General features: G+C 47.1%; 1 protein-coding gene across 1 annotated transcript in view; it reads left to right on the top strand.

Annotated features, from left to right (window-relative positions):
- The first annotated feature begins 321 nt into the window (after positions 1-321).
- The window catches only part of STK31 (serine/threonine kinase 31), a 171,657-nt gene continuing 157,900 nt past the window's right edge, over positions 322-14,078 (top strand). Inside the window, exon 1 of the mRNA XM_088457856.1 lies at positions 322-568. The gene's annotated coding sequence lies outside the window, so the exon portion shown is untranslated. The remainder of the gene's footprint in view (positions 569-14,078) is intronic.

The raw sequence follows: 14,078 nt of genomic DNA on the forward strand, positions 1-14,078 counted from the left end.
TCTGAACCCAGCTGCCATTTTGTTCTCTATCTTTTTTGTTGTTGCCGCCATTACTTCTGTCACTGTGCTAACACCTGTACTATAATGGGCTGCTCTGCAGAGTACTATTGCCGCTGTTATATTACATGTTGCTCTCCCCTTTTCTTGTCATGTCGCCTTGGTGTTCCCAGTTCCCGTCACCGCCCCTTCCCTTGTCCGGTCCCCACGCCGCTAGTGTTCTCCCTTCTCTCATCACTCTCCCTGGCTCCTTTTCAATCCCTTCCCCACTCCTCTCTCTACGCTCGCTGTCTCATGTAATGGGGGGTGAGTGGGCAGCCGCTATAGTGCCATCCCGTAGCACGCCGGGCGGCTCGTCGCTGTATCTAGGAGCACGGCACAGGAGCCACGCATGGGCGGAGTCCCCGGCTCATCAGTCATCACGCATGGTGTGTGCGCGTCCCGTCCTCTTGTGTGTGTGTCTCCTCTCATGTGAGGGGTAACAATTCCGGCGTCGGCGAGAGAGACTGACAGCGCGGGAACGGGAGTTCGGAGTGGAAATCACATTTCTCTGCAGCCCGGGGATCTGTGTGTGAGTACTCCACATGTAATATAAGTGTTCTATCACCCGTGTTATAGGCGGTAATGTGCCTGGCTGGTGTGATTACTTTGTGCTTGCGGGACTGAGCCCCAGCTGTCATTGGTGGTTGTTTGTGGTGGTAACATCTTGGGCGTGACAGGATCGGTTCCATGGTAGATAGTGGGTAGTGTGAGAGGGTGTGTAGGTGATGGGAGGGTGTGATTGTGATTCCCTATAACGTGTGTGATGGGAGGGTGTGATTGTGATTCCCTATAACGTGTGTGATGGGAGGGTGCGATTCCCTGAACTGTAGATGATGGGAGGGTGTGCGTCCCTGAACCGCCTGTGATGGGAGGGCGCGATTCCCTGAACCGCCTGTGATGGGAGGGCGCAATTCCCTGAACCGCCTGTGATGGGAGGGCGCGATTCCCTGAACCGCCTGTGATGGGAGGGCGCGATTCCCTGAACCGCCTGTGATGGGAGGGCGCGATTCCCTGTACCGCCTGTGATGGGAGGGTGCGGTTCCCTGAACCGCCTGTGATGGGTGGGTGCGATTCTCTAGATGAGACGGGTGATGGGAGGGTGCGATTTCCTGAACCATGGGTGTCTTTTCCCTGAGCAGGGGTGGTGTTTGGGCATTTAACCAGATCACAGGTGACTGGAGGGCTCAGGCTCCCTGGATAGTGCGGTTTCCTGGTGGATAGTGGGCGAAGGGAGGGAGTGACTCTCTCGTGTATAGTGGGCAATGGGAGGGTGTGACTTCCATGAACCTTGACCGATGGATGGGTGCAATCCCCTGAAGCAAGGGCGATGGAAGCAAGGGCGATGGGAGGGTGTGTTTCCCGGAAGCAAGGGCGATGGGAGGGTGTGATTCCCGGAAGCAAGGGCGATGGGAGGGTGCAATTCCCTGAACCATGGGCAAAGGGAGGGTGCGATTTCCTGAACCGTGGGTGAAGGGAGGGTGCGATCCCCTGAACTGTGGGAAAAGGAGGGTGCTATTCCCTTGTGGATAGTGGGAGATGCAGTTCCCTGAACCATGGGCGAAGGGAGGGTGCGATTTCCTGAACCGTGGGTGAAGGGTGGGTGCGATCCCCTGAACTGTGGGGAAAGGAGGGTGCTATTCCCTTGTGGATAGTGGGAGATGCAGTTCCCTGGTGTATAGTGGGCAATGGGAGGGTGCAGTTCTCAGTGGGTGCCTTTTCCCTGAACAGTGGTGGTTGGACATGTGCCCATATCACAGATGACGAGAGCGCTCTGGCTCCTTGGACAGCGGGTAATGGGAGCGCTCTGTTCAATGGGTTTCGGGAGTGTGTGGTTCACTGAACAGCATCAGGTGATGGGGAGGGCACAGTTACCTAGACTGGGATAATGAGGGTAATTTTAAAAGTATTCTCTCCCAAATTTTTTTATTTTATTTTGCAAGAATAGTTTGTGTGGAGATAAAATAATTAGGGAATAGTACATAAGTTTCTGGCCTGCGTGGCGGTAGAAGCAATCTACAGTCCCACGTGCAAGGTTTCACATTACTGACAATAAATCATATTGCACCATAAGTGGATCTAGTAATGTTTTTAGGCCTATGATTATGTGGTGAATGTTTTGATATTGTGTAACCTTTTAATAATATAATTTGAGGACACGAAGTTTCTATCTTTGTAATATGATGTCTGCATATATTTAATACTGTATTATTATACACTTATAGAGGGGTATTCAATATGAAACGTTAACCTCGCCAGCGAGGTTTTCGCCGCACATCGGGGGTTTTGCCATCGAAAAAGTATAGCGAGCGCTCCCGCTTATCTCCGTATTCAATTTGAAATCGTCGAAAACGGGACCCGGTGATACTTGGATCAGCGAAAAAAAACTGGAATTTTCTGGAAATAATTGTAGGAGTCCCCTAAAGATGTCCAGACCTCGGGGATCACTATGGGTACCCCCGTTTTTGCCTGCAGAAGAAAGTCGGGGTTTTTAAATAGCCGCGCAGGTGTTTTTTTTTCCCGACATTGAAGAAGTGATGCAGAAGAGCACTTAGGTTTTATTTTTCGTTTTTTTAAGTGGTCCCATCAAATTTGGGGTACATGAAAATGGGTACTAGCATATTTTTATGTCCCTAAAGGTAATTTAAAAAAATTCTGCAAAAATGCACCTGCCGCTACTTTGCGCAATGAATAAAACACCTGCCCCATACTTGGGGACCCCACCAGAAATAATTTAGTTAGTTTGGCAATATTTTTACCTAATTTTTTTTTTTTTTAACCCCAAATTTTTTTTATTTTTTTTTAATGGTGTCCCGATTTTTTTTTGGAACATTTTTTTTTTTTAAACATTTCCTTTTAAGGGGACATTCCCAAAACTACAGGCTATTTTTTATAAGCCTACACCCCCAAACCCCTATTCTGCATTTTTTTCACTTGCTATAGTGATTTGAAAAATTATCCCTGTTTTTTTAAAAATGACCCTTGACCCCATTTAAGGAAAAAAATGGGAATTTTTGGGAAATATGCCTGGATCCCCCCTAAAGATGTCCAGACATGGGGAATCACTATGGGTAACCCCGTTTTTGCCTGCAAAAGAAAGTCGGGTTTTTAAATAGCTTTGCCAGGTGTTTTTTCCTGCCGTGGCTATTAGAAACCCCGACTTCCTTCAGTAGTTAAAAATGGGGGTACCCATAGTGATCCCCCATGTGTAGACATCATTAGGGGGGTCCCTAGAATATTTCCCGATAATTCCCGTTTTAGTTAACCTGTAAAAAAAAATTTGTAAAAATTTAGAAAAAAAAGACATAAGGTCCCCCCCCCCCCCAAAATAGCCAAACCAGCCCCAGGCTTGCCAGCCAGTGGTGGTTTCTAAAAATATGGGGAACAAAATGTGTAGGGTTCCACCGTATTTTAGAAACCAACACCAGGCTGCAGGGACTAGTGCTGGTTTTAAATATAGGGGGCAAAAACGACGTGGGGTACCCCCTTTATTTAAGACTAGCACCAGACCCAACTGACCGGGGTGTAATGCCACAGCCCGGAGACCCAATCAGCAGGGCTCCAGGTCCAAAGCATTACACCCCAAGTCAGTCAGCGCAAGCCGGTGATCTCGGGGGAGTTGGGGGCCCCCCCAAAAAAGGGCCCCCCCTCTCCCGAGCACCACAGGCTTACGCTGAAGCCGGGGCTCATCCCCATTCCCCTGGAGCGGTGGGTATAGGGGTAATAGGGGGGCCAAATAATGTAACACTATTGTACTTTACAGTGGAACTACAAGTGCCAGCATGCCTGCCATTTTGCACTTGTGGAACTACAAGTGCCAGCAGACATGCGCACATATAATTTCACTGTAAAATAGTTAAAAAGACAAAACACACACCGTGCCCAGTATAAGTTTATTACATACACCTACCCATTCACACATACTTACCTATACCAGAAGTTTCTATCCCCTTCTCCAGTAGTGCCGTACAACTTGGCCCTGCAAGGAAGATTTCATACTCGCCTACATCCAGCGCTGGTCTCTGTAGTAATCCATGGGATTTAAAAAAAAAAAAAAAACGAGTAACCCGAGCCACGCAACACAGCTATCTATATTTGTGTTTTCTCATACATATAGATATCTCCCGAATGGACGCAGCTGACACTTCACGGGGCATTGCAGTCCCGTCAGCCAGTCAGCGGCAGCGCTGACTGTAGTGCGGCCGCTGATAGTCTCTGGCTACTGACAGTTCCCACGTGGTCGAGTCACACCATATGTCATTTTTTTGCAGGCAAAAACGGGGTTACCCATAGTGATCCTCCATGTCTGGACATCTTTAGGAGGATCCCAGGCATATTTCCCGAAAAATTCCTGTTTTTTTCCTTAAATGGGGTCAAGGGTAATTTTTAAAAAAACATGGATAATTTTTCAAATCACTATAGCAAGTGAAAAAAAATGCAGAATAGGGGTTTGGGGGTGTAGGCTTATAAAAAAAATAGCCTGTAGTTTTGGTAATGTCCCCTTAAAAGTAAATGTTACAAAAAAAATGTCCCAAAAAAAATCGGGACCCCATTAAAAAAAAATAAAAAATAAAAAAAATTTGGGGTTAAAAAAAAAAAAAATATGTAAAAAAAATTGCCAAACTAACGAAATTATTTCTGGTGGGGTCCCCAAGTATGGGGCAGGTGTTTTATTCATTGCGCAAAGTAGCGGCAGGTGCATTTTTGCAGAATTTTTTTTAAATTACCTTTAGGGACATAAAAATATGCTAGTACCCATTTTCATGTACCCCAAATTTGATGGGACCACTTAAAAAACGAAAAATAAAACCTAAGTGCTCTTCTGCATCACTTCTTCAATGTCGGGAAAAAAAATACCTGCGCGGCTATTTAAAAACCCCGACTTTCTTCTGCAGGCAAAAACGGGGGTACCCATAGTGATCCCCAAGGTCTGGACATCTTTAAGGGGCTCCTACAATTATTTCCAGAAAATGAAATTTTTTTTTCGCCGATCCAAGTATCGCCGGGTCCCGTTTTCGACGATTTCAAATTGAATACGGGGACAAGCGGGAGCGCGCGCGATACTTTTTCGCTGGCAAAACCTCCGATGTGCGGCGAAAACCTTGCTGGCGAGGTTAACGTTTCATATTGAATACCCCTCTATGTATTTGTGAGGAATAACAAATATCCGAAATATAATCATAATAATTACCATTTATGAAAAGAAACAGTCACACAGGATCCTTTAATTAAAACATATATGTTTATTCATCACTGAGGAATATTAAGGACGTTATATTATCAACATACAAATAGCAAATTAGGTTAAAAGTGAAGCTCCAACGGCCGGAATTAATCTTTTATTTACACTATTTCTTTCTTTATGAACACAATTCAATTATATTAAAAACGTGAAATATAAAAAAAATCAATATATTTTAGTATACTGTACAGAAAATAAAGGTTACGTTTTAATTTAAGTGCATCAATAAAAGACAATCCTTTTTTCTCTTTGGTTTCCTATGTAACTTATTATTGTTGAAAGATCAAGTAGCATCCCCTTTCTCCTGAATTGCACATATCTAACAACTGAAGTAATTAGATATATAAAGGAATATTCAGTATACATATAGGCCCTCATTCAGAGCCGGACGCTCTGAGCAGAGCGCTCGCTTTGAATGAGAGCCGTCCTCCATAAAAATGGAGCGTCCTCCTGGACGCTCGTATAGCTGTGGGTCACCACCCACAGCACATACGAGCGTGCAGGATGATGGTCGCGATGGTCTTGACCATCGCGACCATCGCCAGTGCGACCAGAAGCCTGTGGTCGGGGTTTTCGACCACAAGCCCTGGAGTGATTTTGGCTCTATCAGAGCCAAAATCACTCCCACTGACATCACTAGTGATGTCAGTGGGGCCGGCTTCTGACAGTAGGCGTTCCCTTGGGAACGCCTCCGTCTGGCAGGCACGCCCCCGGCACGCCCACCAAAGGGGGCGTGCTGTCAATCAACATCGACAGCACGCCCCCTTTGATCAGACACAACGAGCGAAGGAAAGTCCTTCGCTCGTCGCGTCTGGCGCATGCGCACGGCGGAGCTCCCTCCGTCGTGCGCATGCGCAGTGCACACCATCGACCCACTTGCGAGCGGACAGCCGCTTGCGAGTGGGTCTGAATGAGGCCTATAATTTGTTGATCTACATGAGAACAAATACCAGTGCAGATGATGTATTTTTTGTGCTTTCAATTTCTGGGTACACACTAGACGATATGTCATCTGATTCTGCGGATCAGATCCACATATCGTGAACATCGTCTAGTGTGTACCCACTATGTCGCTGACAATGCGCACTCCCGCTGGTTGTCAGTGACATCTTCCCTCGGCCCTACATTCAGGGCTGATGGGGGATGTTGTTAGCGAGGGTCATGCTGCCGAATGCAGCATGGCCCACGCCATCGCTCTTCGCATCGGCAGTGTGTATACACTTACCGATGCCGGGTTATGTCGCTGCCGATGTATGGCTGGGTACACATCGTCTAGTATAGGGGTGGCCAAACTTTTGTACTTGATGATCTGCTAAAAACCTTTTGTGATCTACTGACCCCGAAAAAGGAGGCGTGACCTCGCGCGCGATACTTTTTCGCTGGCAAAACCTCGGATGTGCGGCGAAAACCTCGCTGGCGAGGTTAACGTTTCATATTGAATACCCCAGGCATGGCGCCGGACCTAGAGCTACGGCACTTCTGCGTGTGCCCGGATAGGGGGCGTGGCTATATAAAGGGGGCATGTCTTTATGACGCGACCCATTTCCCGTCATTCCTGGGGGCGTGTCCGGCACTTACGGACATGCCGGGCAGCCCCCAAGCTCTGCTGTCACATGCGTCCGGCATCCATTCACCTGCGGTGACCACTGCGCCGCCGTTTTGACCACCCGCGGGACACTGTGACCTAAAACAGCCTAGCGGGAACGCTACAGTAGTGCCACTTATGCATAATGCCCCCAGTAGTAGTGCCCCTTATGCAATGTTCCTAGTAGTAGTGCCCCTTATGCAATGCCCCCTGTAGTTGTGTCCCTTATGCAGTTCCCCCTGTAGTTGTGCCCCTTATGCAGTGCTACCTGTAGTTGTGTCCATGAAGAAGTGCCCCTTATGCAGTGCCCCAAGTACTAGTTCCCCTTCCCAGTGCAGAACAGCCCGCTCACACGGGTCTTCACGCGGAATCGGTATGATTTACCGAATCCCGACATGGGTGAAAATTCAGATCGTCCCTAAGGTAAGTATTCACTAACATAATTCCCTCCCCTAACCCTAACCTTCCCCCCCCAGTGCCTAACCCTAATCCCCCCTCTAAGTGCCTAAACCTAACCCCCCCTTCCCCACCACCTAAACCTAAGTCCCCCCCCCAGGGGTGCCTAACCCTAACCCTCCCTCCCCCTAGCCTAACACTAATCTCCCATGGGGTTGCCTAACCCTAATTCCCCCCCGGGAGCCCTAAACCTAACCCTACGCTCGGCATCCCTTCAATCGGGATGCCGGGCGCCGGTAAAATGACAGGCGTCTAGATTTAGACGCCTGTCATTTAACCCTCGCTGGGATAAAGCAGTCGGGAAGCCGGCTGTCGGGATTAGGTCCACCGGCTTCCCGACTGCATACGCTTCACATTGACACTGCTCCACACTGTCAGGGCTCCCGCTGTCATTCCCGCTGCCTGGATCTAACTGGATCCAGCGTGAGCACAGGCTCCACACATCTCGGGTGATGTCATGACGTCACCCGCGCACTGCATCTCTGGGAACGCTGGTCTCTGAAGCGATCAGAGTCTTCTTTATTCTCTAATTGCTTCAGAGGCCAGCTCTCCCAGTTGCTAAGTTTGCCGGCGATCTACCTCTGAGAGCTGCACGAGCTACCAGTAGATCGTGATCAACGTTTTGGTCAGGCCTGGTTTAGTGTGTACCCAGTATAAGGGAGGAATTCAATTAGCGCCAATCTTTACAGCCGGAAGAATCAATCCACGTTAAGTGCTTCCTCCGGTCTAGTTGCAGGCCAATTATTCAATATCCGAGCACTTTACCTGGGAGCATGAGCACTGCTGTAAAGCCAGTGGCTAATTGAATTCCCCACTAAAGCACTGTGAACAGGAGCTAAGGATATCCAAAATGCAAGTCAGGCTTTTGTTGAATAATACAAATAGGTGAATGGATTTGGCTGATTCTAAAATGTGTCCAAATTTAATAAGTTGCTGTAAGGTTTATTAAATTTGTGAATTGGTTGTGAGTATACAAAAATTCAGCAAGGAAAATAGCACACTGTAGAATCTAGTAACCCCGTGTCTGTTTACAAAGCAGCAGAAATAACCAATAGTCCATCACTGGGACACCACTTTTTTACTATTATTTACTTTGGGGGCTGGTCCTGCATGTTGTTACAAGCTCCTCCCCCTCTTGTGCGGCTGCCGGAACTGTTGCCGCGACGCTCTTCTCTTTGGGAGGTCTTCTCTCCTCCCCCTCCGCCGCCGGACTGAAGTTTCCCACTCAGCGGCGTCTAATAAAAGATGCTGTGAGTGGGCGGGGCTATGACGCGGTGATCCGCAATTAGCTCGTCGCGTCTGCCTCTTATTGGCTGCTGGACGGCGAGCTCCGCTTAGCTTGCCCCCGGAGCCAAGCTTCTGCCACCGCCACTTTACCGCCGACGCTGGTGGAAGGGACCAGGCGGTTCCTTCACCATGTACCCGCTGCGGTGGCTTACCCGGCGCTGGGAACAAACACACTGTCCCAGTGCCGGGCACGGATGTGTCCCGCAGGGGACACATCTCCTCTGCCTGCCCCTGCAGCTGTGCAGATGCTGGGATCAGACGCTTGATCCCAGCACGGCTTTCCACAGCAGCAGCCAATCAGTCTGTCTGACTCTCATTGGCTGCTATAACAAACAGCGTTGTGTTTGTTACACGCTGTGCTGCAGCCAGCTCTCAGGGATTGGCCACAGCTCAGCGCGTCCCCGGGGACCCGGCTACTTTTCAAAAGTGAGTCCCCAGTGCTCAATCCCGGTTAAATACGCGCTATAGCGCGTATTTGGCGAACACTGTGAGATAAGTGTATCTGGGTGGAGTGTTTATGTTGCAAGTGAAATGCCTTATCTGTTACCAGAGCCTGGTAGTTACTGCTACTCCTGAAGTGCAAGTATTGACAGGCATTGCTACTTACAAGTAGCAAACATGGGTGTGGAGTTTTGTGCCACCTCTTAATGCTGTCTGAGTACGTCAGAAGATTTCCAGTGTCTATATGACATCACTTCCCAATCGCGTCTTTCTTCCTAACTACAGCAATTTATTAGCCTTCCCTAAAATGCTGAAGAGTGCCAATCATAAATACGCTTTTCTTAGGGGTGCTTTATTGGACAAACTGTTGTATCATGGTCTGGTTAGTAATACTTCTCCTACTTCCACTGGGGAACAATGGAACTGTGGGCTATAGATAGTGGAGTGGAGTGCCTCGCACTTTGAACTTGTTTAAACAGAACCCATAGGGAAGGAGTTAACCTTGTCTGCTCCTCCTCTCTGGTGCACTTCTGTCTGCTGACAGTCTGCCAGTATTTTCCGCCTCAGACTTTCTGCACACCTCCTTAGCACAGCAGGCAGCTATTCTCTTGCTGCAGTGTTCAACTCCTCAGCATTCTCAGCAGCCATTTTCAGGTACACTGAATCAGGCCTGACTTCCTCCTCCCCCTCTATGTTGTTTTGGGGGGATTTTGTAAGGGTGTTAGCTTAGAGCATTTTCTTAGCCTTTTCTGTGTTGTTTTTTTTTTTTTATATTCCTATTGCTGGACCATGCTTTGTTTGGTGGGAGAGGCGTTTCAGGCATGGAACAGGGGGAGTTTATGGCGAACATGGTCATAAAATGTGTGCATCCCCATCCCCGCTCACCATCAGTCCCTTTTAAGGTTCGCAATCCGGGATGGCCTTTATCAATTCATGGCCTTACCATTCGGCCTATCAACAGCCCCACAAGTTTCTACAAAGGTCATGGTGGGGGTGTAGTATATTTTGTTAACATGGTCGTAATATCGGCTTGCTTGCATTGTCAACAATGACGATGCCGACATTCATGATGACGACATGATTAGAATGTCGATAGAACGTCCCTTGAGGCCTAGTGTTGGGGCTTAGCTGATGAAGACTTCCAGGAATCCAATGGCGCTTTCAGCGGTGGGTATCGCTAACCCTAATCCTTTCTCTAGTGCCTAACTCTAACCACCCCCTTAGTGCCTAACCCTCCGCTGCCGGTTCGTGCAAAATGTTTTTGTTTTTTATGTCGTTAGTCTACATGTTTCAATGTGTTCAATGTCAACGTTTTGTCCACCGTCATGACTACATCACCATGGTGGTAATAATTGCTCATCTGCGAGCCTTAGGGGTGACTATTGTCCCATACCTGGATGGCCTCCTAATCAAGTACCCAAGTCGGTTAACTCATCCGGTCCTGATTTCTCATGCCCAAGAAGAGTGCTCTTGTTCACAGAGAATACTGTTCTTGGGCATGATTTTTGGCATCTCCCTAGAGCTTCTTTTCACCACAGGCCAAGATTGTTTCTATCCAGTCCATTAGTGTTCATTCTAGGTCTGGTACGGGTCATGCTCCGGACCGTAGAATGGGCACTCTAGCACGTGCCGCAGACCATCATGCTTGAGGCGTGCCCAGCATTTATTGACAGGCTGGGCTGCCCCCAAGCTCTCACCACTGTAAATAGATGCTGATCTATTCACCGGCAGTGAGCGCTGCACCGTAATTGCCCCCCACGCGGGACACTGTGGCCCGTGGGTGGGGACGGCTCCCGGCAGGCTGTTTTAGTGGGACACCACCATAAGGGCAGCGTGCTGCGCCACTCTAAAACAGTGTAGCAGGCACGCTAGTCCATTGTGCGATTCATTGATTATGAAGAGGAAGACCATCTCCGTTCACATGTGCATGCGCCTATTTGGACAACTCATCACCTCTTTCAAGCAGGCCAGTTTGGCAGATTTTAATCCCTGGTTTTCCAAATGCATCTCCTTGCTGAATGGAACATGCCTATCTTTACTTATGAAAGTGATTTAGACTTTTCCAGCAGACTCTGCTGACTCTCTCCTGGTGGCTTGATGTGGGACATCTCAACAATGGCTGGCTTTTCAGGATTTGGGACTGCACTCTGGTAACCACGGATGCAAGCCACAGGAGGTGGGGTACAGTGGTTCAGCAATACCACTCCCAGGGCCTTTGGACAAATCACGTGAGAACTCCTCCCATCAATATCTTGGGCCTAAAAGGTCATCTTCAGGACTCTCACTTCAAATCAGTCCCATCTGCTATGGTCCCCAGTGAAGATACAGTAAGACAATGCCATGGTGGTAGTTATATGAAGCACCAAAGGTGCACAAATGGTTTCTGGCCATGAAGGAGACTGTCTCCATCAAGAAGTCAGCAGAGCGACGCATACCAGCCGTTTTGCAAATTTTTATTCCCAGGGATATTGGGATGCCGATTATCCGTTGTCAAGATCTTTATCTTGGCAAGGGGTCTCTTCATCCAGAAGACTTCCAGGTCAACAAATAGAGCTTGCCAGAGGTCTATTTGATGGCGTCTCGTCTAAATGATGAAGTGCAACGTTAATGCTCCAAGCCCGGATAGCCTGCTGCTCTTTTGGTCGGTTCCTTGGGACTTTCAACTGAATGGGTGACAGTCGTCCTGGTTGCTCAAGAGTGGCCAAGGAGATCATGGTATGTGGACCAACGGGGTCTGCTTGTGGACTCACTGTGGCGCATCTCTCTTCATCCTGATCTTGTTTATACCACTTTACATAAGCATTTAACGGCATGGTGGTTGTGGTGGTCATTTTGAAATGGCAAAACTCTGGCAGTGCATGCTGGGATGTGTAGTGCCATTGCAGCTGAAGGGCCCGAGTTTGACACCACTGACCTAGACTATGGCGGTTTTCGTCTCTCAGTGCGCTAGCCTGTCACTCCCCCTTCTTATTTTCCATTGTAACGGCGATTTTCCGGACTAAACCTTTTTGCCAAAGGTGGTGAGAGTGTCACTTTAACCAATCTGGCCTTGACGATGGGTCTATCCTCTGGGGAGCCCGGTTCACTTCTTGTTCTGAATGTTGTCCGTGCTCTTCGGATCTACGTCCAGCATCCCTCGGCATTGCGGATAACGTATGGTTTGTTTATTCTAGTTGATTCTCACAAATGAAGTTGACTGTTCTAGTTCCTTATTCTGTCTATAGTTTGGTTACAACCGTTTCATTCTGTCTATTTCTTCTCCTCCCTACTCTGTCTCTGCTTTGAGCTTGGTTAAATTTAACTGAAGCTATGGTAGCAGGGTATAAAGGGGGAGGAGCCCTGTTCAAACAAGTTAAAATGTAAAGTGCCAGACTTCACATACCACCATCTATGCCCCACAATCCAGTGCCCCTCAATCGGTGAAATGGATTTTACGGTAAATTCAAAAATCCTATGTAATAGCCTGTGAGATACAGGCACAATTCCACTGATTCTGTATTTATTTTTATTTTTTTTAAATCATGTATATTTTTATTAGAAAATTTTCTACATATTATAAACAAAACAAAAACAGATTAACACAAATATAAGTGTTGCCAATAAAAAAGGAAAGTACAGTGGTACAATTAAATATCAAAATATACAATAAAAAAAAAATATCAGCAGTAAACCGAACCTGAGATCAAAAATATGATAATATAAACAGCTCGTGCATGGAAGTAAAATAAAATAGCCGAACAATAAGGAAGCAAGCAAAACAAAGAACGGGGCAAAAAACAAAAAAGGGAAAGAAAAGGATAGATTACATGGAAGGATCCCCAATTGGTCTACGAAGGCCCAAGAAAGAAAGAGCCCATCTTTCCCATAATTTGTGAAATTTAGAAAGGGCTTTACGACTAGTATAAACATACCGTTCATGATCAATGGTATCATTAACAAGTGCCCTCCATTTGTGTATATCAGGAGGATCTGGAGCACACCAAGAATGGGCAATAATTACTTTTGCTAAAGTGGATAAGCCTAAAACATAACGATAAATATTTGCATCAAACAATTCCTCAATATCTATTGCGAATAAACAAAGTTTTGCCTCTAAGGGAGGTAATGAGGGGAAAGTAAACTGCATATCAGACCGCACCAATGTCCAAAAATCATTAACCCTAGGGCAATCCCATAACAAATGCCAAATATCACAACCAAGAGCATGACATTTGGGGCAATTAGTTGGAACATTAGTATCACTACATGCAATAGAAACTGGACCGGGAAGACCTGTGCAAAATAAAATGGATTTGTTGGAAACGAACACAAGGGGAAGTATATCTTAGAGCCCAACAACTGAGACCTTTGTTCATCCTGAAGAGAACCCAAATCTAATTCCCATTTATTCCTAAAGGGAGAAGGGCATCTGGCAAATTACGAGAGGTAAGATCATTATAAAGACAGGAGACTGTCTTACGAACAGGTAATTTGATAAATGCAATTTTAAGAAGAGAAGGTGATAATAAAACCGGGTCAGATCCAAACTGGGAGTGCAGGACATGACAGCGTTGAAGGTATCTATAAAATGCCGTACGAGGAAGGCCAAACTCCATGCACAAATGATCAAAGGAGTGAAGCACCCCATTATGAAACAAATGGCCAAGGGTTTTGATACCATATGAAATCCAGAAGGACTCCGATCCCATCACTCCCAGCTCAGAAAAACTACCACTATACAACAGGGGGACCTCTGGATCCACACTCTCATCCCCAAATAATTCCTTAGCAAAATGCCAAACCAGTCGAGCCTGTCGATGTAAGGGGGGAGATCTACCCGGCAATTTTACAGAGAACAAAATTTGTAAAGGAGCTAAAGGGGAGCCTGTTTGCCCACTAAGAAATCCTGCCAAAGCGTTATCAGTACCAGCAGATAACCAGGGCACCAATTGTGACAACTGTGAAGCCATATAATAAATACGTAAATTAGAAAGGCCAGCCCACCTGAAGATTTAGATTTACGAGTGTACGGAGAGCAATCCGTGGTCTCTT

Source organism: Taudactylus pleione, unplaced genomic scaffold (assembly GCF_031769625.1).
Source record: "Taudactylus pleione unplaced genomic scaffold, aTauple2 ptg000788l, whole genome shotgun sequence".
Taxonomy (NCBI): Eukaryota; Metazoa; Chordata; class Amphibia; order Anura; family Myobatrachidae; genus Taudactylus; species Taudactylus pleione.